This window comes from Lithobates pipiens, unplaced genomic scaffold (genome assembly GCF_037356315.1).
Source record: "Lithobates pipiens isolate NorthernLeopardFrog02 unplaced genomic scaffold, aLitPip1_a1.2 Scaffold_18, whole genome shotgun sequence".
NCBI classification, from domain to species: Eukaryota; Metazoa; Chordata; class Amphibia; order Anura; family Ranidae; genus Lithobates; species Lithobates pipiens.
This window is the reverse complement of record NW_027507758.1, coordinates 541,815,959-541,840,507: the sequence shown is the minus strand read 5'-3', so window position 1 is coordinate 541,840,507 and position 24,549 is coordinate 541,815,959. Positions and strand designations below refer to the sequence as shown.

The following is a 24,549-nucleotide window of genomic DNA, read 5'->3' as shown; positions in this document are numbered from 1 at the left end:
CACCTCCCTGCCATTTAAAGTAGACATATCATAAAAGACGTATTCAATACCGCTATTGAAGTTGCTCTGAAAAATGTGAGTTCTCTTGATCCTCTGGTTTATTACTTTGGGTGTCACTGAACTGGTACAAATATGAAGATCACAAGTTCAAATTTGCATACTTATTCGAAGTAAGGCAAAATATTGAAGCAAGGGGGCTATGACAGCCAGGCAACTAGAATTTTCAGAATGACAGGAAAACATTAATAACCTCTATGTTTCCCTTAAGACAGGTTTCTTCTTGAAGCGCAGTTCTGGTTCCATCTGTAGGCTGCTACGCTACTACAGGGCAAACGTAGCGTCATAGGGGCTGGAGGATGAAACAAAAGCGTGGAGAGAGGAACCAGGCATCTGACGACACCGCTGGAAGGCACCATAGCTCTTCAAGAAACATTGGATATAACTCACCACCCATCAGACTAATATATGATTTGTTTCTCTCGATCACACTATTAAACAATATTTACAAACATTGATCATAAGCAGTAGCGGCTGGTGAAGTTTTAGGATGGGGGGGTGCCAGACCCCGCCCTTCATTTTTGCCCCTCCCACTTGGTGTAAGTGGGCGTGGCTTGAGCGAAATAGTGGGCGTGGCTCTAAGGTGGCGTGGTTAGCGTCTGAGATGAATGACGGATGGAGGGAGAGGGATGAGAGGAATGAAGGGACAGCAGGCCCAGATCCTACACAACAATAGAAATGTGTATTCTAGAAAGTTTAACAATAAGCAGATAAAGATACTCCAAACACACTTCAATCATCCCGGCACCATGGTTGTTGTGGTGTCAGGATGATTGAAGCGCATTATTTCTATTATTACATTGTAATATAAAATTAAATCATTCAACTCACCATAATGCAGAATCATTGGGAGCCCTCAGCATGTCACTAACCACGTCACCTACAACCAGATGCCATCAGGTGTCCCCACCGGAGCCCGTCCTTACATCAGGTGCCCCCAGCAGAGTCCCTCCTTACATGCAACCTGTGTCACATCAAATGCAGCCTGTGTCACATCAAATGCAGCATTGGTAATTGGTGCCCTCATATGATCATATGATGGATGGACAGTCTATCAAATATAATACATATCTGTAAGGATAATGTGCATGTAAGCATACATTTATAATTAATATAGATTTTTTTTTCTTATATATATATAATTTTTAGTAATTGACCGTTTAAAAAAAAAAGGTATATTAAAAAGGGTATATTACTGTATATACAGATAATTTACCTTCTATATTAACTATATTCGTCATATATCTGCTATCTTCATATTATCATCATATATATGTATGTTTATTTTTGAGAATGTCTTGTAATGTGCTCTTATTTTAATTCACTTCAGCATGGCATATATATATAAAAATATAAAAATGCAACGTTTTTTAATTAACCACTTGCCGACCGCCGCACGCCGATGTACGTCCTATTTTTGAAGAGGGATATCTCGGTAACGGCAGCAGCTGCTTCCACAACCGAGATATCCATCTCTTCAGGCGCCGGTCGGCTGTACGATAACGGTGGTCTCCGCAGCGGATTTGCCGCGAGATCACCGCCGTCGGCGGCGGGAGAGGTGCCACCCCCCCTCCCACCGCCGCTTACCGTCGGTAGCGGCGGAGGCGATCGGGTCCTTTTCCTAGCTGGGTATGGAGACGAGTGAGGCTAAGATGGCCCCCACTTGTCTCTATACCATAGGAGGGCGGAAGCGACGTCAAAACGCCACTTCCGCCCATACCTCTTAAAGGTATATTTTTTTTAAATGTCATTTTTTTTTTTTTTTTTGCATTTTAGCCCATATATGAGATCTGAGGACTTTTTGACCCCAGATCTCATATTTAAGTGGACCTGTCATGCTTTTTTCTATTACAAGGGATGTTTACATTCCTTGTAATAGGAATAAAAGTGATCCATTTTTTTTTTTAAAACAGTGTAAAAATAAATAAAATCAATTAAAATAAATAAGAAAAAAAAAAAGTTTTTTTAAAAACACCCCGTCACGACGAGCTTGCGCACAGAAGCGAGCGCATACGCGAGTAGCGCCCGCATATGAAAACGGTGGTCAAACCACACATGTGAGGTATCGCCGCGATCGGTAGAGCGAGATCAATAATTCTAGCCCTAGACCTCCTCTGTAACGCAAAAAATGCAACCTGTAGAATTTTTTAAATGTCGCTTATGGAGATTTTTGAGGCTAAAAGTTTGATGCCATTCCACGAGCGGGCGCAATTTTGAAGCGTGACATGTTGGGTATCAATTTACTCGGCGTACCATTATCTTTCACAATATAAAAAATTGGGCTAATTTTACTGTTGTCTTATTTTTTTATTCAAAAAAGTGAATTTTTTTCCAAAAAAAGTGCGCTTGTAAGACCGCTGCGCAAATACGGTGTGAAAAAAAGTATTTCAATGACCGCCATTTTATTCTCTAGGGTGTTAGAAAAAAACAATATAAAATGTTTGGGGGTTCTAAGTAATTTTCTAGCAAAAAAAACTGTTTTAAACATGTAAACACCAAGTCTGAAAAAGAGGCCTGGTCCTTAAGTGGTTAATAATCATTATTGCAAAGTATATTTATGACTACTTGCAAATAAGTGTTTGTTGTTGTTTCCATATTGTTCTTCCTGTTTGATAAATGTGTTTCTGGGCATGTTCCCTCCCCCCAATTAGAAGCTCCCTGTAATTGGCGCTAGTGAGGAGGGTTGGGAGGGGACTTGCATATTTAAATCAGAAACAGACCTTAGGGCGCACCTGAAGAAGGAGGCCACGCCTCCGAAACATGTAGTCACGGAAACATTCTGATACACAGCCGAAGAGTTCTGGTGACAGCTGCCTAGAAAGGTGAACTTCCCACCAGTGTGTATTATATACCTTAGTATATATGTGTGTGTATTCCCACCAGTCTAAAAAAGGTGCTGGTAGCTGCCAGTGCCATTCCTAGGGAACATTTATTATAGTGTACATGATTACATGCACTAGTTGCCAAATCCAGTATGTAGGGCGTACTATACGCCGTTTAAAAGATCGATTATACGATCACTTGTATGACATTGAAAAGAATAGATCAACTAACATTGCAAAACATTGGAACCTCGTCCACTCTAAAAATGTATCAAGCTTATTTATACAGGGAGTTGAAAAAAATCTTTTTCTCCCAAGAGAGGAGGAGATAAATTTTGTTTATTATGTAAACGCGAGGTCTACTGGATATTCACGCTGCACACCAGAATCCCACTTGGGTTAAACTTTGAATGGGATGTTTCTCACTATTGTGATTAATTTTTAAGTGTGTAATCATAACATTTGCATCAATATCAATTCTGACCACTCAACCTATCACTATGCCTTAAAATAGAGGGTTTTATAATAATAACTTTAATCCAGTTTCACAGTCCTCTATACATATAAAAAAAACTGCCCCATCAAAATTGCCTCCTCCTATTGCCACCATCAAAACTGCCCTATCAAAACTGTCCCATCATATTGCTACCATTAAGACTGCCCAATCATAGTCCTCTATTGGTGTGTCTGTGCTCTCCCCCACAGCCCATCACTGTGTATAGGAAGCTTTGGTAACCATGGCAACAAAAGCCGTTAAGAAAAATCGTCAGTTAAAAAAAAACCTCTATGATGTCATCACCTGCTCTAATATAAGGCTGCTCTGGGCTCCTTTGGCATCAGTAGTGAGTTGTTTGCTGTACAGTGAAGACATCTCTGTCCAGCTTTCTCTTGCTGTTTGATTGGATTCGGATTTATTCGATTCAGTTTTATTGCAATTTCTCAGACTTAAAGCGTGTCTTATTATTCTTCATAATGAGACAAATTACAAGTAAGCAGATTGTTTCTCAAAACAATATTGAGAAACCAACCAAAGGAAGCCCAGCTATGGAAGGAGAGATCAATATACAGCTTGGAGATCCCCTATTCAAGAAGCCCACCAAAATGCGGAGGGCAGTGCGATTTGTACGTCGCTGTTTCAGATCCGTTATCGGATGTTTTGATGCCGGCTGTAAAGCCAATGGACCACGCTGGGACAAAAAACGCAGGGCTGGTAAGTTTCATGGATATTGATAAATACAAAATACTTTCATTGGATTCATTTTCCTCCCATTGTTGACAGTCGCACCCCCCATATAATAATAATAATAATAATAATAATAATAATAATAATAATAATAATAATAATACATTTTATTTATAATGCACTTTCCATCATAAAGACCTCAAAGTGCTACACAGTTACAATAAAAAAAACTGACAAATAACTTAATTCAAAAACATTTGCTAAAAAGAAAAGTCTTCAATCCCTTTTTAAAATTTTCAGTAGACTAAACCTATGTACACATGTATAGGGCTGGCCATAGACATTGCTGTCTTTTGTCTTGTAAACACCAGTCTGAGGATCTATTTTAAAGAGGAGAAAGCAGCTATTTTTAGATCTGTTTACCCTGAGCCAAGTCCCCCCCCTCTTTTTCCCATCAAAATTGCCTCCTCCTATTGCCACCATCAAAACTGCCCTATCAAAACTGCCCCATCATATTGCTACCATTAATACTGCCCAATCATAGTCCTCTATTGGTGTGTCTGTGCTCTCCCTCACAGCCCATCCCCCACAGCCCATCACTGTGTATAGGAAGCTTTGGTAACCATGGCAACAAAAGCCGTTAAAAAAAAAATTGTCAGTTAAAAAAAAAACCCTCTATGATGTCATCACCTGCTCTAATATAAGGCTGCTCTGGGCTCTTCTGGCATCAGTTGTGAGTTGTTTGCCGTACAGTGAAGACATCTCTGTCCAGCTTTCTCTTGCTGTTTGATTGGATTTGGATTTATTCGATTCAGTTTTATTGCAATTTCTCAGACTTAAAGCGTGTCTTATTATACTTCATAATGAGACAAATTACAAGTAAACAGATTGTTTCTCAAAAAAATATTGAGAAACCAACCAAAGGAAGCCCAGCTATGGAAGGAGAGATCAATATACAGCTTGCAGATCCCCTATTCAAGAAGCCCACCAAAATGCGGAGGGCAGTGCGATTTGTACGTCGCTGTTTCAGATCCGTTATCGGATGTTTTGATGCCGGCTGTAAAGCCAATGGACCACGCTGGGACAAAAAACGCAGGGCTGGTAAGTTTCATGGATATTGATAAATACAAAATACTTTCATTGGATTCTTTTTCCTCCCATTGATGACAGTCGCACCCCCCATATAATAATAATAATAATAATAATAATAATAATAATAATAAAAATGTTATTTATAATGCACTTCCCATCAAAAGACCTCAAAGTGCTACACAGTTACAATAAAAAAACAGACAAATAACTTAATTCAAAAACATTTGCTAAAAAGAAAAGTCTTCAATCCCTTTTTAAAATTTTCAGTAGACTAAACCTATGTACACATGTATAGGGCTGGCCATAGACATTGCTGTCTTTTGTCTTGTAAACACCAGTCTGAGGATTTATTTTAAAGAGGAGAAAGCAGCTATTTTTAGATCTGTTTACCCTGAGCCAAGACCCCCCCCTCTTTTTCCCATCAAAATTGCCTCCTCCTATTGCCACCATCAAAACTGCCCTATCAAAACTGCCCCATCATATTGCTACCATTAATACTGCCCAATCATAGTCCTCTATTGGTGTGTCTGTGCTCTCCCTCACAGCCCATCCCCCACAGCCCATCACTGTGTATAGGAAGCTTTGGTAACCATGGCAACAAAAGCCGTTAAGAAAAATCGTCAGTTAAAAAAACGCCCTCTATGATGTCATCACCTGCTCTAATATAAGGCTGCTCTGGGCTCTTCTGGCATCAGTTGTGAGTTGTTTGCTGTACAGTGAAGACATCTCTGTCCAGCTTTCTCTTGCTGTTTGATTGGATTTGGATTTATTCGATTCAGTTTTATTGCAATTTCTCAGACTTAAAGAGTGTCTTATTATTCTTCATAATGAGACAAATTACAAGTAAACAGATTGTTTCTCAAAACAATATTGAGAAACTAACCAAAAGAAGCCCAGCTATGGAAGGAGAGATCAATATACAGCTTGCAGATCCCCTATTCAAGAAGCCCACCAAAATGCGGAGGGCAGTGCGATTTGTACGTCGCTGTTTCAGATCCGTTATCGGATGTTTTGATGCCGGCTGTAAAGCCAATGGACCACGCTGGGACAAAAAACGCAGGGCTGGTAAGTTTCATGGATATTGATGAATACAAAATACTTTCATTGGATTCTTTTTCCTCCCATTGATGACAGTGGCACCCCCATATAATAATAATAATAATAATAATAATAATAATAATAATAAATGTTATTTATAATGCACTTTCCATCAAAAGACCTCAAAGTGCTACACAGTTACAATAAAAAAACAGACAAATAACTTAATTCAAAAACATTTGCTAAAAAGAAAAGTCTTCAATCCCTTTTTAAAATTTTCAGTAGACTAAACCTATGTACACATGTATAGGGCTGGCCATAGACATTGCTGTCTTTTGTCTTGTAAACACCAGTCTGAGGATTTATTTTAAAGAGGAGAAAGCAGCTATTTTTAGATCTGTTTACCCCGAGCCAAGTCCCCCCCCCCCTCTTTTTCCAACTGTCACCTACTAACTGCCTTTTTTTTTTTGAACAAGCCTTGCATGCTACTTATTACAGGCTGGACTGATGACCTCAATGCCACCCAGCAAGATGGCAGAGATTTATAATATGGGAAGAAAAGACCCCCACATACATGTTTAACCCCTTGTTACCTACATAACACATATACATAGTTCCCAAAATGTCAAAAAAATATTCCACAGAAACTGTAGCAAGCCATTGTAGGCGGAGAATATATTTTCATTTACAATAGGAGTCGTTCTACAAGACGCAGATAATTAACCACTTTAGGACCACCGCATGTAATTATACGTCGGAAGAATGGCATGTATGGGCACAAGCACATACCCGTACATGCCTGCCTTACAGCGTGTGGGGGGTCCGATCGGACCCCCTCCCACTGGCTGCGGCGGTCCGTTTAGCTTCAGGAGCGATCCAGGATGAGGGGATGGCCGTTGGCGAATGAGAAGCTTCCCCTCCCTGTGTTTACGATTTCACTCTCCTCGGGCGGTCTTTTTGACCGGACTGCGAGGAGAGGACGTAGTAAGTGTGCACCAATCACTACACTGACACGTAGGTACACATAGGCACACAAATCGACAAAAAAAGCATTGTTAGCGGGACCAGCCCAGATACCTGCTAGCACCTGCGTTTTGCCCCTCCGCCCAGCCCACCCAAGTGCAGTATCGATTGATCACTGTCACTTACAAAACACATAACTGCAGCGTTTGCAGAGTCAGGCCTGATCCCTGCCATCGCTAACAGTATTTTTTGGTAGCGTTTTACGGTACACGGCTAGGCTCCCACAAAGTCCCCCACATGTGGTATCCCCGTACTCAGGAGAAGCAGCAGAATTTATTTTGGGGTGTCATTTCACTTATGCCCATAGCATGTGTGAGCAATATATCATTTAGTGACAACTTCGTGCACAAAAAAAAGTTTGTAATATTCCCGCAACTTGTGGCAAAATATAAAATATTTCATGGACTCAACATGCCTCTCATTAAATAGCTTGGGGTGTCTACTTTCCAAAATGGGGTCATTTGGGGGGGTTTTGTGCTATTTTGGCATTTTATGGCCTTCGAAACTGTGATGGGTAGTGAGGAGTGAAATCAAAAATTTGCACCCTTAGAAATCCTGAAGGCGGTGATTGGTTTTCGGGGTCCCGTACGCGGCTAGGCTCCCAAAAAGTCCCACATATGTGGTATCCCCGTACTCAGGAGAAGCAGCAGAATATATTTTGGGGTGAAATTCCACATATAACTATGGCATTGTGAGCAATATATCATTTAGTGACAACTTTTTGCAAACTTTTTTTTTTGTGTCATTATTCAATCACTTGGGACAAAAAAAATAAAATATTCAATGGTCTCAACATGCCCCTCAGCAATTTTCTTGGGGTTTCAACTTTCCAAAATGGGGTCATGGGGGGGGTTGTACTGCCCTGCCATTTTAGCACCTCAAGAAATGAGATAGGCAGTCATAAATTAAAAGCTGTGTAAATTCCAGAAAATGTACTCTAGTTTGTAGACGCTATAACTTTTGCACAAACCAATAAATATACGCTTAATGACTTTTTTTTACTAAAGACATGGGGCTGAATACATTTTGGCCTAAATGTATGACTGAAATTGAGTTTATTCGATTTTTCTTATAACAAAAAGTAGAAAATATCTTTTTTTCTTTCAAAATTTTCAGTCTTTTTCCATTTATATCGTAAAAAATAAAAATCGCAGAGGCAATCAAATACCATCAAAAGAAAGCTCTATTTGTGGCAAGAAAAGGACGCAAATTTTGTTTGGGTACAACATTGCATGACCGTGCAATTGCCAGTTAAAGCAGTGCAGTGCAAAATTGTAAAAAGACCTCTGGTCCTTAGGCTGACAATTGGTCCAGGGCTTAAGTGGTTAAACCAATGCCATACATTACAGCGATGGTAAAGCTTCCTCATGCACATTGGACGTTATAATAATGTTATAAAAATGGCAGTAGCTTTGCAGTGAGTTTTTCAACATTTTTGCAATAGTGTGTTTTTTTTACAGCATTGGCTTTTTTGGCCTATTATTATTATTTCTTTTTTTTTACTGAGCCAGTGAGGAGCAAGAGAGCCTAGGGGGGCGGGGGGCTGGGGGGGAGATGCATGCATACATTTATTTTTTATTTTTTTAGAAATGCAGCAAGATAAAATCCCTCTGCCTTTATAAGCACTTTAATTGAACCCATATAAGAGAACTGAAATTGTCATGGCTAAAGAAAATAAAAAAAACACACTTGTAGGACGCATGTCCACTGATCCCAAGGTTTTGCAAGGTGTGGGACTTTAAAGAGGCGCTCCAGTCTACCCCAAAACATTTTTAAGTCAGCAGCTACAAATACTATAGCTGCTAACTTTTAATATAGAGACACTTACCTGTCCAAACATCCACAGCTGTCCTCACCGGAGCCGATTCTTCAATCCCAGCCTCTTGTATATAAATTCACCAGAGGAATCCGGTAGATTGATATAAAAGAGGCTGGGATTTTATCTCAATTATAAGAAACAGCAGAGCTCTCAGCCTGAATGTGAAGAAATTGTCTCCTTTCTGCAGTGCCCCCCAACACACAAACACACACTCCCCTCCCCGCTGAACTAATGGGGCCAGGGAAAGTATTTCTTTTATGTCTCCAGATTTCTTTCAGATGTAGGGAGTTCCATTTGCTGCTGTGGTGTTCTGATCTCAGGGCTGATAATGACACACTTTCTTGACAAAACTGCCACTCAACAAAGCCCCTGCTTAGCTGGTCTGATGTTTCACAAACCCCTGCCACAATGTACAGCCAGGCAGGTGGCACCACTACTTCCTGTCACAATTTCCTTTGTGACCTGCCCACTCATTTAACTATGAAAGTGCAACATCATACTGCTAAAAATAATACACAACCAGATCACAATGAGCCGCTACCTAAGATCTTATCACTGCGCCAAAGACAAACCTGATACATATAGAGCAGCCACTTTAAAAGAAATGCTATAATAAAACAGCATCTACCAAACATAGGTTAAAAGTAAATAGTGGCGCTAGGTAATGTGATAACATAAACAATACACATATATATTACACACCCAGTAAGTAGCAATGTGCAAACAATAAATATGAAAAAACAGAGAGAGTCTATAAGTTGTGATATTAATATTGGGTAGTATCTCTATGATAGATATTCAGTTGATAAAATGATCCGACACTCCACCACGTGATCAACACCATGTAATTGCTTAGCAGCCCACACAATGTGCCCACAGCAATTACCTATGTTTGGGAAATGCTTTTTTATTATACTGCTAAAAATACTTGTTGTTGGCTTCCAAACTTCCAATCATGGAATTTTAGTGGGTCAGCATAACTGCCAGGCAATCAGCATTTTTATACAAAAGCCAATAGCAGTTTTTCCTATGTCACTGTCATGTCGGGTTTACTATTTCTCCCTGGAAGTGGAGCTTTGAATTTTTTTCTTCATAATTTGATGTTGTATAAAGAAAAATATATGAAATGTAGGTAAAGATGCTAAATCAAATTCCTCTGGTTTTATTGCAGATGAAGGCGAGATCTACTGCAGACACAGCTCACACGGCAGGCCTGCCACAGTGAGCAGTATTGAAAGGGACATTCAGACTGCAGAAGAGAGTTTCGTCCACATTCAGACTGCAGAAGAGCGCGCCGCCGCCGCTCAGACTGCAGAAGAGCGCGGCGCCGCCGCTCAGACTGCAGAAGAGCGTGCCGCCGCCGCTCAGACTCCAGAAGAGCGTGCCGCCGCCGCTCAGACTCCAGAAGAGAGCGCCGCCGCCGCTCAGGCTCCAGAAGAGCGCGCCGCCGCCGCTCAGACTGCAGAAGAGCGCGCCACCGCTGCTCAGACTGCAAAAGAGCGTGCCGCCGCCGCTCAGACTCCAGAAGAGAGCGCCGCCGCCTCTCAGACTACAGAAGAGCGTGCCACCGCCGCTCAGACTACAGAAGAGCGCGCCGCCGCCGCTCAGACTGCAGAAGAGCGCGCCGCCGCCGCTCAGACTGCAAAAGAGCGTGCCGCCGCCGCTCAGACTCCAGAAGAGAACGCCGCCGCCTCTCAGACTACAGAAGAGCGTGCCACCGCCGCTCAGACTACAGAAGAGAGCGCCGCCGCCTCTCAGACTACAGAAGAGCGTGCCACCGCCGCTCAGACTACAGAAGAGCGCGCCGCCGCCGCTCAGACTGCAGAAGAGCGCGCCGCCGCCGCTCAGACTGCAAAAGAGCGTGCCGCCGCCGCTCAGACTCCAGAAGAGAACGCCGCCGCCGCTCAGGCTCCAGAAGAGCGCGCCGCCGCCGCTCAGACTGCAGAAGAGCGCGCCACCGCTGCTCAGACTGCAAAAGAGCGTGCCGCCGCCGCTCAGACTCCAGAAGAGAGCGCCGCCGCCTCTCAGACTACAGAAGAGCGTGCCACCGCCGCTCAGACTACAGAAGAGCGCGCCGCCGCCGCTCAGACTGCAGAAGAGCGCACCGCCGCCGCTCAGACTGCAAAAGAGCGTGCCGCCGCCGCTCAGACTCCAGAAGAGAGCGCCGCCGCCTCTCAGACTCCAGAAGAGAGCGCCGCCGCCTCTCAGACTATAGAAGAGCGTGCCGCCGCCGCTCAGACTACAGAAGAGCGTGCCGCCGCCGCTCAGACTCCAGAAGGGCGAGCCGCTGCCGCTCAGATTCCAGAAGGGCAAGCCGCCGCCGCCCAGATTCCAGAAGGGCGCGTCGCCGCCGCTCAGACTCCAAAAGGGTGCGCCTCCGCCGCTCAGACTTCAAATGGGCGCGCCGCCGCCGCTCAGACTCGAAATGGGCGCGCCGCCGCCGCTCAGACTAAAAGAGGGCACGCCGCCGCTGCTCAGACTCGAAATGGGCGCGCCGCCGCCGCTCAGACTCCAAATGGGCGCGCCGCCACCGCTCAGACTTCAAAAGGGCGCGCCGCCGCCGCTCAGACTCCAAATGGGCGCGCCGCCGCTGCTCAGACTCGAAATGGGCGCGCCGCCGCCGCTCAGACTCCAAATGGGCGCGCCGCCGCCGCTCAGACTCCAAAAGGGAGCGCCGCCGCTGCTCAGACTCCAAATGGGTGCGCCGCCGCTCAGACTCCAAATGGGCGCGCCGCCGCCGCTCAGACTCCAAATGGGCGCGCCGCCGCCGCTCAGACTCCAAATGGGCGCGCCACCGCCGCTCAGACTCGAAATGGGCGCGCCGCCGCCGCTCAGACTCGAAATGGGCGCGCCGCCGCCGCTCAGACTTCAAATGGGCGCGCCGCCGCCGCTCAGACTCGAAATGGGCGCGCCGCCGCCGCTCAGACTTCAAATGGGCGTGCCGCCGCCGCTCAGACTCCAAATGGGCGCGCCGCCGCCGCTCAAACTCCAAAAGGGCGCGCCGCCGCCGCTCAGACTCCAAATGGGCGCGCCGCCGCCACCGCTCAGACTTCAAATGGGCGCGCCGCCGCCGTTCAGACTCCAAATGGGCGCGCCGCCGCCGCTCAGACTCCAAATGGGCGCACCGCCGCCGCTCAGACTCCAAAAGGGCGCACCGCCGCCGCTCAGACTCCAAAAGGGCGCGCCACTGCCGCTCAGACTCCAAATGGGCGCGCCGCTCAGACTCCAAAAGGGCGCGCCGCCGCCGCTCAGACTACAGAAGAGCGTGTTGCTCGTGTGCAAAGTCCAGAAGAGTGTCATGTGCATATTGGGACTGTAACCGACATTGAGACTCAACCAAAATGTCAGGTGAACCATGGGAACATTTCCTCCAGTAAAGATGGGGGCAAGGCTACAAGAAAGAATAGGCAGATACTGGTGGTAGGGGACTCAATTATTAGAGGGACAGAGAGGGCAATCTGTCACAAAGACCCTCAACTACGAACAGTATGTTGTTTACCAGGCGCTCGGGTTCGGGACATTGCAGATCGGATGGAAAGATTGTTGCGTGGGGCTGGAGAGGACCCAGCTGTCTTGGTACATATTGGTACAAATGACCAAATTAGAGGAAGATGGAGCAGTCTACAAAATGATTTCAAGGACATAGGGATTATGTTGAAAAAAAGGACCTCCAAAGCAGTATTTTCAGAAATACTGCCTGTACCTAAAGCCACACCAGAAAGGCAGCAGGAGCTTAGAGAGCTTAACAAGTGGCTGAAGAACTGGTGCAGAGAAGAGGAGTTTGGCTTCATGGAGAACTGGTCTGACTTTGCAGTCGCTTCCCGGCTCTATGGAAGGGATGGACTGCACTTAAATGGGAGGGGTGCAGAATTTTTGGGAGTGAAGATTGCCAACAAGTTGGAAGAAATTGTTCAAACTCCAGAAAAGTGTGTCGCCCACGTTCAGACTCAAGAAGAGTGCGACAACCCCGTTCAGGCTCCATCAGAGTGCGACACCCCCGTTCAGGCTCCATCAGAGTGCGACACCCCCATTCAAGCTCCATCAGAGTGCGAGGTTCAGGCTCCATCAGAGTGCGAGGTTCAGGCTCCATCAGAGTGCGAGGTTCAGGCTCCATCAGAGTGCGAAGTTCAGGCTCCATCAGAGTGCGAAGTTCAGGCTCCATCAGAGTGCGAAGTTCAGGCTCCATCAGAGTGCGAAGTTCAGGCTCCATCAGAGTGCGAAGTTCAGGCTCCATCAGAGTGCAAAGTTCAGGCTCCATCAGAGTGCGAAGTTCAGGCTCCATCAGAGTGCGAGATTCAGGCTCCATCAGAGTGCGAGATTCAGGCTCCAGGAGATTGGGCCGATCAGGTTTCAGAAGAATGGGAGATTCAGGCTTCAGGGGATTGGGCCGATCAGGTTCCAGACGATTGGGAGATTCAGGCTCCAGAAGAGTGGGCTTCTCTGGCTCTAGAAGAATGGGCTAGTTTGGCTCCAGAAGAATGGGCCTTTTCAGGCTCCAGGAGAATGTGACACCCCCGTTCAGGCTCCATCAGAGTGTTACACCCCCTTTCAGGCTCCATCAGAGTGTGACACCCCCGTTCAGGCTCCATCAGCGTGTGACACCCCCGTTCAGGCTCCATCAGCGCGTGTCACCCCCGTTCAGGCTCCATCAGAGTGTGACACCCCCTTTCAGGCTCCATCAGAGTGTGACACCCCCTTTCAGGCTCCATCAGAGTGTGACACCCCCTTTCAGGCTCCATCAGCGTGTGACACCCCCTTTCAGGCTCCATCAGAGTGTGACACCCCCGTTCAGACTCCATCAGCATGTGACACCCCCGTTCAGGCTCCATCAGCGTGTGACACCCCCGTTCAGGCTCCATCAGCACGTGTCACCCCCGTTCAGGCTCCATCAGAGTGTGACACCCCCGTTCAGACTCCATCAGAGCGGGCGGTTCAGGCTCCATCAGACTGTGCCGTTCAGGATCCATCAGAGCGGGCCGTTCAGGCTCCATCAGACTGTGCCGTTCAGGCTCCATCAGAGCGGGCCGTTCAGGCTCCATCAGACTGTGCCGTTCAGGATCCATCAGAGAGGGCTGTTCAGGCTCCATCAGAGCGGGCCGTTCAGGCTCTAGAAGAATGGGCCAGTTTGGCTCCAGAAGAATGGGCCTTTTCAGGCTCCAGGAGAGTGTGACACCCCCGTTCTGGCTCCATCAAAGTGGGCCGTTCAGGCTCCAGGAGTGACACAGGGTTTTTTTGCAGGCGGGAGGCTGATACTTTTTAGGTGTGTGTTGGACTGGCTATAAGGGGAGGTTGGAGGCCAGTTTTTTTTTATTTTCTGGTACTATCAAACCAGCAATAAAACAGTGGCTGGAATAATATGAAATTTTTTCACAATAAGTGGAAATAATCTTTTTGAGTGCTAGAGACTTTCTAAACCTAACACCAGTATCACTGCGAGCACCTAAGACTTAGAGGGTTAACAGGCATATACCCTGGAAACATTACATTAGAGGGACACAGAAATCCCAATCATACGAGGTCTCACTGTGACCAAGCACAAGCCACAAGGAAGATCCAATGGGATCCCTGGGAGCTCTATGTAGCTTCACTTATGAATGCAAATATATAACAAAAACCTCTGTTTTTAAAAAAAAATTGTAACTAGTTTAGACACTCTATTTATTTCTTCCTATATATTTCTCAATTTAGAAACATTATAGTTAGGGACCGCACTTTGCAGAGGGGCCTTGACGTGGCAGTGCGGCTTCACATATATTTGCATCCAATGTAAATTGCAGAAACAGTTTAGCCTTTTTTTCGTTATATTATGCTGGCTAGCTGGTAAGTATGCTGGGGAAATTTGTGTTTTGGATGGTTCTGTGAACTGCCATGCTTTAGTGCAAAATCACACCATTGTGTTGTGGTAAATGTGCATTACCCCAACCTATGTTTTTTTAATTCACGTTACAAGCATCAGTGTGGTGCAGTGCCATCCATCGTCAATGGTACCCCAACACATTGACCAAATGCACTTCCAACACACATGCAGTACAATTCAACACAATGCAGTTCAACGCACTACCATGCATTGTGGTGCATCATGGCAGAAGAAATTATGTATATACTTTATTGTTATATTGTGAAAAACATTTAATAAAATGAAATAAAAATAAATAGTGTGTGTAAGAATTTTTTTTTCTTTTATTCGTTCTAAACACAATGCACCGGAACACAGGTCTGATTCCAACCTCCATCTAGTCAGAGCAGGTGCAACTCCGATGACTGTTAAGCCAGCCATAGATGGTTAGATTTTCAACCTGTGGTTGCAGGAAAGAAAATAGGTGCATTCCCCCATCAACACTGATGTTGATGGGGGAATCCATCCCGTGGAGCTATTGTGTTCTCCTCATGGGGAGAGCCACAGTGATTATTGCTTAACCTCTAGCAATGATCTCATGAAAAATCAAACAGGCTAGTTGTACCCAAGTGGATTCATCAATAAGCTTGGGTGCAATCAGCCTGCCCATACATGGTTTGAATCTCGGACAGTTCAGTAGGAACTGCTTCACCTTAAACTCAAGAGAGAGTCCTCTACGCTTTGTTTTTAAGGGCCTGATCGAACCCAGGGGTAGGCGGGTGTAAATGGACACAAGTCTGTGTACAGCTGCTTGTCCATAGGGATGAATGGACCTTCCAATCAAGTCAGCCGTAAAAACTGATAGGTGGACCTGATTGGAATGCCCATCTGAAAATGTTTTATAATAGACTTCCCTTTTCCCATCCTCCTTTCATGAGTGTACCATTGCCATATCCGGTGTGCCACCTGATCTGTGGGCCCGTGACACACGGTGCTAGATGTCATCCCTGGGCCAAAAATACACAGTGTGGGATGCCATTTGTGCACAGGGGCCTGTTATACCTGGAATAACAGCACAGGGTATCTATAGAGGCAAACTAAAGCCAGTCATACATGGATTCAAGCTCAGCAAGGATCAGGATCAGTGCAGCTACAACAATGGTCTTGGTATTATCCTTTTTCTCTGAGTGTTTCGCTATTTGGGGAAAAATGGTCCAATTGGCTCTACAGCCTCTCACATGCTTTGGAGGCAAAAGGAGAGATATGGGCTTAAAAACTGGATATGTCACAGACCATGAATGTTGTTAATCCCTTGTGATAGCAATAAAGTTCATCCAAAAAAAAAAAAATATGTAAGCGCCCCATACACCCATGCTCATGCACAAATGTAAACGTGCATGTAGGTCCTGCATACTTATGTAAATAGCGGTCGCACCACACAAGGCATACCTTGAAGCTTGTGGGCCCCGATGCAAAAGTTGGCCTGGACCCCCCTCATTACCACCCACCACTTCAACCGTGCGTGCAGAAACACCCACTGCATGCCAAGATACCCAAAGTGGCTTAAGAGTTTTGAGTTCCTCTTTACATGAGAGGACAGTGATTACCGTTGGAGAATCAGAGGAGAGGGACCCCTGGCAGGTCACTTGACATTGCTCCTTTCCCATCTCAGCACTGTATAGAGTTCCTCGGCCCCCACACTACACAGGTCTGAAATCACATTCCTTTACACGCAGTCTCTCAGTCTTCACAGGGTGTTTCTGGCTTTTATGTTGTCCTTCTGACTTGCGAAATTCTCTGTCAGAACGGCAGTGTATTTGCAGTAGGCAGATACACCCTGTGGAGATCATGGCTAACTGGCTGTGTTGTAAAGGAATGTGATTTCAGCCCTGCGGAGAAGGAGCAGTATAGAGTGCTGTAATGGGAAAGGAGCTCAGCAGCCGGGCATAGTATCCAGGGCAGTGGGGTGGTCAGGGGGCTTTGGGGGGGTGCAACTTAGATCTGGGACGGCAAAGCCATGTGACATGAAATCTGGAGCCAGTAGCCCTTCAGGGGCCCCCTGATGAGATGTTAAGGGATTTGTTTTAGCAATTTCTGAAGGTTTCTCTGTGAGTTTTGGAAGGTGTTGGGGGAAGGTCACCTCCCGGAGGTGTATATCTTTTCCCCAGTTGTCAGGGAAGTCGGGGTAAGCAGACATCCCCGAGTGGGGGCGTACAGAGTATCCCAGCTGGTGACTAGAAGACACATGAAGGTCCCATCATGGCTATAGGACAGCAGCAGTCTCCTCCTCTTGCCTCGCTAAGCACGGTTACCATTCCATGTTGCCAGCACACAGCACAGACACTTACCCATCCTGGGCTGTTCTTACCTCATGCTCCTCTCCATTCTGGAAATGCTTCACAGCCAATGAGATTGGAGGGGTGTCAATTGTGGAAGGCAAAATGGAAACCCAGTACTGGAGCGTGGCTGTGGGGCCCTATGGCAGATCAGAGCTGGACTTTGTGGAGGATATGATAATATGGCAGGGAGGCTGCTGGGGCCCCCTGGAGCTAGGGACAGGGTTGCCATTGTGACCCCTGCAACCCCTTATGCTATGCCCATGGCACCACACATGTGAGGTATCGCTGTGAAAGTAAGAGCAAGCACACTATTATTTAATGAATTAAAACTAATTAATTCATTAAAAAATATATATTAAAAAAAAAAAGATTTAAAATTACAGTACCTTAAGAATGAAATGAATAAATCCGGAACTGGTTTAGAAATTATGGGGATTTAACACCATGATAGATTATGCCCTTTTATTTTGATTAGTAAATAACCCATCTATAATCAAAAAATCGAGGAACAAATTCAAATCTAAATTGATTTTAGTTTAAGAAATAAATTATAGTTTAAAAATTATTTTTAACTGGAAAATGATTTTTAATTCAAATGAAAATCTGTGTATATATTTCACAGAAGCGTCTATAGTAAGTCCATCCGTACGTGTGTCATTCTTTTTATATGATTGCTCTTATGTAATTACTTTTATGCACACTACTCTACGATCATCATTGATCTTTGTGTGTACTCGGATGTGGTTCTTTTATACAGGATCGTCTCTGGTTTTCCTTTATATAGATAATTCTGTGTATCCAACCCCTTCTAACAATGCATGAATGGTAGAGCGTAAATGATCTAATCCACCACAGGGGGCGCATCCATGTAATTGATATAATCTGATTAAGTGTCACTTATAAAGCAATTGATGTCCAATTCGATATTCAGGCCCCTAGGACTCAAAACATCAACTAATTATATCCATTGAGTCTCGTGTTTTGACAATTCCCGTACCATATTGATTCCTCTCCAATAGGGTTTGATTTGTTCAATTCCCCAAAATTGGAGACCAGTGGCGTCCATATTATATTTGAGTTTGAAATGTAACGACACATTATGGTCTTTGAATCCAATTTTAATTTTATGAATGTGTTCAGCGATTCTCACTCTAAATTTTCTTTTTGTCCTTCCAATATACATCAACCCACAAGGGCATTTTAAAGCATATACAACGTGAGTGCTGTTACATGTAATAAACTGTTTTATGTTGAACACTCGATTATTTGATGGAGAGGAAAAATTGTATAATGATCTAACTGGCCTAGAGATTTCTCAGCAAGCTTTGCATCTCCGGCAAGCAAAAAAGCCATTTCGATCCCAAAAAGTAGTTGGAGGTTTCGGGGGGTCAACCACTTTCTTTTATAATTTTGTCACCGAAATTTGGGGCCTTCCTATAAATAAATTGAGGTTGAGATGGAAATGCAGGATTTCGTTTTTTATCTAGCAAAAGGACATGCCAATGCCGCTTGAAGATATCTTCTACCACTTTGTATTGCATATGAAAATCCAAAATGAATCCCCATTCGTTATTATGTTTGACTACGACTTGATCTCCTGATCCCATTTCGGTATTAGTTGTGCCACATCCGGAAAAAATGGTTTATAAAAAGGAATCCCGTGGGGGTGGATTTTAAAGGCACATACAACTTGATTGAAAAACAATCAAAAATATTTTATTACATAAAACAAACAAGGAAGTAACATATAATATACATACATGGACCTTTACCTCCAACAAACCCAATTTAAGTAAAGGCCCTTTAAATCTACCACACCCCTCGGTTAATTCTACTCAACCAATTAGAAACACTTCCTCTTTTCCCCGTTCTACATCAAACTCCTCGTATCAGTCGCACCCCTCACATTCCCAATCTAATCAAAAATCCAAGACCACACCGAGTACTAATTTATATTCCGGCGATTCCACCGAAAAGCAACAAGCTAAAAAACTCACACTCTATATGATTACACATCCTCAATCTGCACCTCCATCTACATCACTTCCGGGGCAGTTGGTTACACCTTCCGCGGCTGTTCCGGAAGCCGCTCCTAACACCCACACTAGCACTGTAAATCAAAACCCAATTACTATTACTTCTATTGACACCATTTCCAATGATCCTTCTTTTTTAGAACAAATCCTTGTGGGCACCCCCCATAATTGTACAGTCTCAACTAGAGGTCGACCGATATATCAGCCGATATTTGGCGTTTTTTAATTAATCGGCATCGGCCGATTGTTCTGTTAAAAAAGGCCGATGATATATTCAGCGCAACTTGCAAATGACTTCAGTGACTTGTCTCCTGGGCAGTCTGCCAAGAAAAGATCAAAATGATACAATGTTTACACTTGAATGAATGAATTGAACTCTGTGTGTAGAAGTTCTCAGTTTAACCATTTAAAGACTAAATCTTTTTTGACACTTGATGCTTACAAATAAAGATCCAGTATTTTCTGATAGAAATTCACTTAGAACCCCCAAAACTTATATATATATATTTTTTAGCAGAGATCCTAGGGAATAAAATAGCGGTTGTTGCAATATATTATGTCACACGGTATTTGCGCAGCGGTCTTTCAAACTCAATTTTTTGGGGAAAAAATACACAGATTTAAAAAAAAAAAAAAAACAGTAAAGTTAGCCCATTTTTTTTCATCCAAAAGTTTTGATTACCTGTTTTTTTATATGTATATATATATATATATATATATATAATTCTAAATTATACATACACGTGAACTGTTTGGATGTTTGTTTTGTTTAATGTAAGAAATTTTCTGTATCACCAAGACCCCTTTCACACCACACCACCGATAGCGTGGGTGGTAAAACGCTGCTATTTTTAGTGGCGTTTTACCGCCGGATTTGCGGCGCATTTCGGGTGCTAGCGGGGCACTTTTACCCCCACTATCGGCCGCGAAAGGGTTAAACCCGCCAGCAATACGCCGCAATAGCGGCGTTTTTCCGGCAGTATTACAGCGCTGCCCCATTGATTTCAATAGGGAGCAGTGGTGGAGGAGCGGTAAACACACCGCTCCTAAGAAGCTGCTGGCAGGACTTTTTTCTGACGTCCTGCCAGTGCACCGCTGTCGTGTGAAAGCCCTCGGGCTTTCACACTACACACAATGGTGCAGCTTCTTTAGGGCGTTTTGCAAGCTCTATTTCTAACGCTATAGCGCCTGCAAAACACCCTGGTGTGAAAGGGGTCTTAAGGCTGCTTTCACACTGGAGCGAGCAGGCGTTGACGGTAAAACGCTGCCAGTTTTAGCAGCGCTTTACCGTCATTTTAGCGGGGCACTTATAATTCAGCTAGCGGCCCAGGAAGGGGTTAAATGTGCCCGTGAAGCTCAGCTGCCAAATCGCATTGCAGGTGCTTCGGCAGTGGTGCCCATTCATTTCAATGGGCAGGAGTGGTGGAGGAGCGGTATACACCACTCAAAAGATGCTGCTTGCAGGACTTTTTTTTAAAGTCCTGCCAGCGCATCTCCTCAGTGTGAAAGCACTTGGGGCTTCCACACAGACTGCAGGAGAGCCGTTTTTGCAGGCGAGTTATTATCTGATTTAACCAAAGTTAATCTTTCTTCTTACAAGCTCCCTGTTGATGAAATTAACGTCCTGAGGAAAGGCCTCAATTTTTGCCCTACCCAAGATATTGATGTATTCGACGTATATAAAGACCTTCAATTATTTGTTCGTAAATTACTTCTAAAGAAACTTTTCTCCAATAAGGAAGTTCATACTACACACACCTCCCAAGAAACACAAGCACTGGACCAATTAGTGGCCCTTTTGAAAGAAAATAATCCAATTGACCTTATTGATCAACTCGATTTAACCTCCTTGTTGGAGGACACAGTAGATCCACAGGATATCCCTTTTAAGGTAAACTAAATCCAATCTTAAGAAGAAATCTGACTTTTGCCCTGCCCCCAGTACATGCCCTAATGCCGCAGCATTTTTGAAGCTCATCTACAATGATTTGGAAGCGTTAAAAATCCGGAAACGCAGGTCCTAGCCAACCTCAGTAGACAGGAACACATAGCCCTTAAACAACTCTCACTTAACAAAAATATCACAATTAAAACATCAGATAAGGGAGGAAATATTGTCCTTCTTGACAATACAACATACATCGAAATGTGCACTAAAATACTCAGCAACACTGACTGGTACCGTTGTGTCCCTGCCAACATTGTGAAGAAGTACACCCTTGAGTTTTATGCTATCATTGATTCGGCCTTCTCTAATCAAATTATCACCCAACAAACTTGGGAATTTGTTCAAAATAAATTTCCACGTGTTCCCGTATTTTATGCTTTGCCAAAAATTCACAAGAATGCAAACAACCCCCCTGGTAGGCCAATTATCTCAGGCGTTGGCTGTCAGTGACAACACTAGCAAAGTTTCCTCCTTGCCTTCCTTTGTTAAGGATACTCTTTAGTTTCTTCAAGTCATTGATTCCTTAATCATTCTGGACCACGCCATCTTTGTAGCAGTGGATGCAGAATCCCTTTACAACTCGATCCCTCACGATAAAAGGGGATAGCAGTTGTTCAACACTTTCTATCCAAGAACCCCGAGATCGACCCGAGATACGGGGAGTTTATCATGTCAATTTTAGATTTCATTTTACAACACAATGTATTCACCTTCAACGGCTCCTACTTCCTCTAGGTGCAGGGGGTAGCGATGGGGACCTGCTATGCCCCATCCTACGCCAACCTGTACCTGGGGGAGTGGGAGGCAATGGTTCTGGATGATGAGGACTTGTCGATGTACTCGGACCACATTCTTTGTTGGTACCGGTACATCAACGACATCTTCATCATCTGGGACGGCCCCCATGACCCGTTAGAACAGTGGCTCCTGAGAATTAACAAGAATAACTTTAATCTACATTTTACTATGAACTCTGATCTTGATCGCATCACCTTCCTTGATGTGGAGATTTACAGGGGTGAATCTGGCAAAGTGTTAAGTAAACTATTTAGGAAGCCAACTGCAGGCAACTCTATTCTCTACGTGTCAAGCTTTCATCCCAAACCCCTAATAAATTCTATCCCGTACAGCCAGTACCTTCGAGTTAGGTGTAATTGCTCGGATGAGGTCGTGTTTCGGGAGGAGGCCAATCAGCTCCGCAAGAGATTGCTTTTGCGGGGCTATTCCCATACCTCCCTGAAGCGCGCCTTCAAACGAGCTTGCCTTCACAATAGAATCGACCTTATACATCGCAAAAAATCTAAAAAGGAAACTGAGGATATCAGAATTATAACTAAATTTAGCAACCAACAAGAGCAGGTTAAGAAAATGATTGAAAAATGCTGGCACATTCTTACATGCGATCCGTCTCTAGGCAAATTTGTGACATCAAAACCCTCCTTTACTTTCAAACAAGCCACATCCATTGGTGACACCCTTGTGAAAAGTGAATTTCGAGACGCTACAAGTTTTACACACTGCAAATACAAAGGCACTTTTACATGCGGTAAATGTCATAACTGCAAATTTATGTTGACACAAAAAAATCCACTTTTGCCCAATGGCAAAATCTTTCACCCAAAACACTTTGCCAACTGCCACACATTCAGAGTAATTTATTTGCTCCTGTGTGAGTGCAGTTGTTTTTACGTTGGCAAAACCAAACAGGAATTTTGGAAACGTGCATATAGGCATATTACTAGTATGCGCACCTGTGATCCGGACCTCCCCCTAGGCCGCCACACCACCTTAGTCCATGGGGGAAACTCCCCAAAATCAAATTCCTCATCTTGGACAGAATTCACCCAAACCACAGGGGGGGAGATTGGAACAAAATTCTCCTGCAGATGGATTCACTCCTTGAAAGCTACTCAGTCTCCGGGTCTTAACGACACTATTTGGTTCAAACCGTTTTTGGAAGGGTTCGTCTCAGGGGGTAGGAAACAATAGGGAATTAGCTACTTATACTTATGATATTTATACCACTATCTTTTTTTGTCATCTTTTGCGCTTTTTACATATAAGTCATCCAATATGTACTATTATTTATTTTGATGGCGTTATTGCTAAATGAACTGTTGTATGATTGTGTTATTGTTAAACTAAGCAGTAGAGTTATATTGCACTATAATAATTGATTATCGTTCTATTTTGCCAGTGTTTGAAGCTAATTATTTTATTCTGTACCTTTAAGGGCGAGGGAGGCCTTCAGCATTTTGTGCAACTCTATTACATGACCATTTTTTATTTCATTATTTGTCACCCCCAAATCCATGGTATTCCCATGGCTTATATGGATTCTTTTGTCAGTTTATATGTGGATTACATCTGGGCGCTTACATCTCCCGCTCTAATATCTTGTCCTCCGTTATTCAACAGATTCCATGTTAATGTTGTATCTACACCCCTGAAGAAGGATATGCTTTATTAAGCTCCGAAGCGCGTAGGGTGGCTATACCTACATGGATTATATTATAAACCTATGTGGTGCACATTGTTATTAACAGTGTCTTTATAATTGTACCCAGAGATATTTTTTTTATGTATATTGTATATTACTTCCTTGTTTGTTTTATGTAATAAAATATTTTTCATTGTTTTTCAATCAAGTTGTACGTGCCTTTAAAATCCTCCCCCAGGGGATTCCTTTTTATAATACATTTTAGTGTGTCTTTTCACACTGGGGCGGTGCGCTTGGGGACGTTAGGAAAAGTCCTGCAAGCAGCATCTTTAGAGCGGATTGGGAGTGCTGTATACAAAGCTTCCAAAACACCCTGCCCATTGAAATGAATTGGCAGCGCTTCCAAAGAGCCTGAAAAGTACTTCGGAAGCGCCACAACATGGGTACGTTTAACCCCCTCTTCAGCCGCTAGCGGGGGTTAAAAGTGCCCAGCTAGTGGGGGTTAAACACCCTGATTAAACATCACTAAAGTGCAGCTAAAATGCTCACTGCTTTAGCGCTAATGCGGCCACGGCTCAGCGTGAAAGGGGTCCTAATGCTGTATGGTGCCCAAGTAAATGAGCCCTTATTGTTGAACTGTAGACCAAATTTTTTTTCTTTTTCTTTTTAACCACTTTCAGACCGGACCATTTTGCTGGTAAATGACCAGAGGTCTTTTTACACTTTGGCACTGCGCTGCTTTAACTGGTAATTGCGCGGTCATGCAATGTTGTACCCAAACAAAATTTGCGTCCTTTTCTTCCCACAAATAGAGCTTTCTTTTAAAGGTATTTGACTGACTCTGCGATTTTTATTTTTTGCGATATAAACGTAAAAAGACCGCAAATTTTGAAAAAAAATGATATTTTCTACTTTT

At 44.0% G+C, this 24,549-nt stretch overlaps 1 protein-coding gene across 10 annotated transcripts in view; it reads right to left on the bottom strand.

Annotated features, from left to right (window-relative positions):
- Positions 1–24,549, bottom strand: part of LOC143988917 (b(0,+)-type amino acid transporter 1-like) — a 401,901-nt gene that overhangs the window by 31,251 nt on the left and 346,101 nt on the right. For 9 of the 10 annotated variants that reach the window (XM_077488835.1, XM_077488837.1, XM_077488838.1 and 6 more), the window contains one exon: positions 889–1,108. The gene's annotated coding sequence lies outside the window, so the exon portion shown is untranslated. The remainder of the gene's footprint in view (positions 1–888; positions 1,109–24,549) is intronic. The other variant, XM_077488836.1, reaches the window with a different exon arrangement.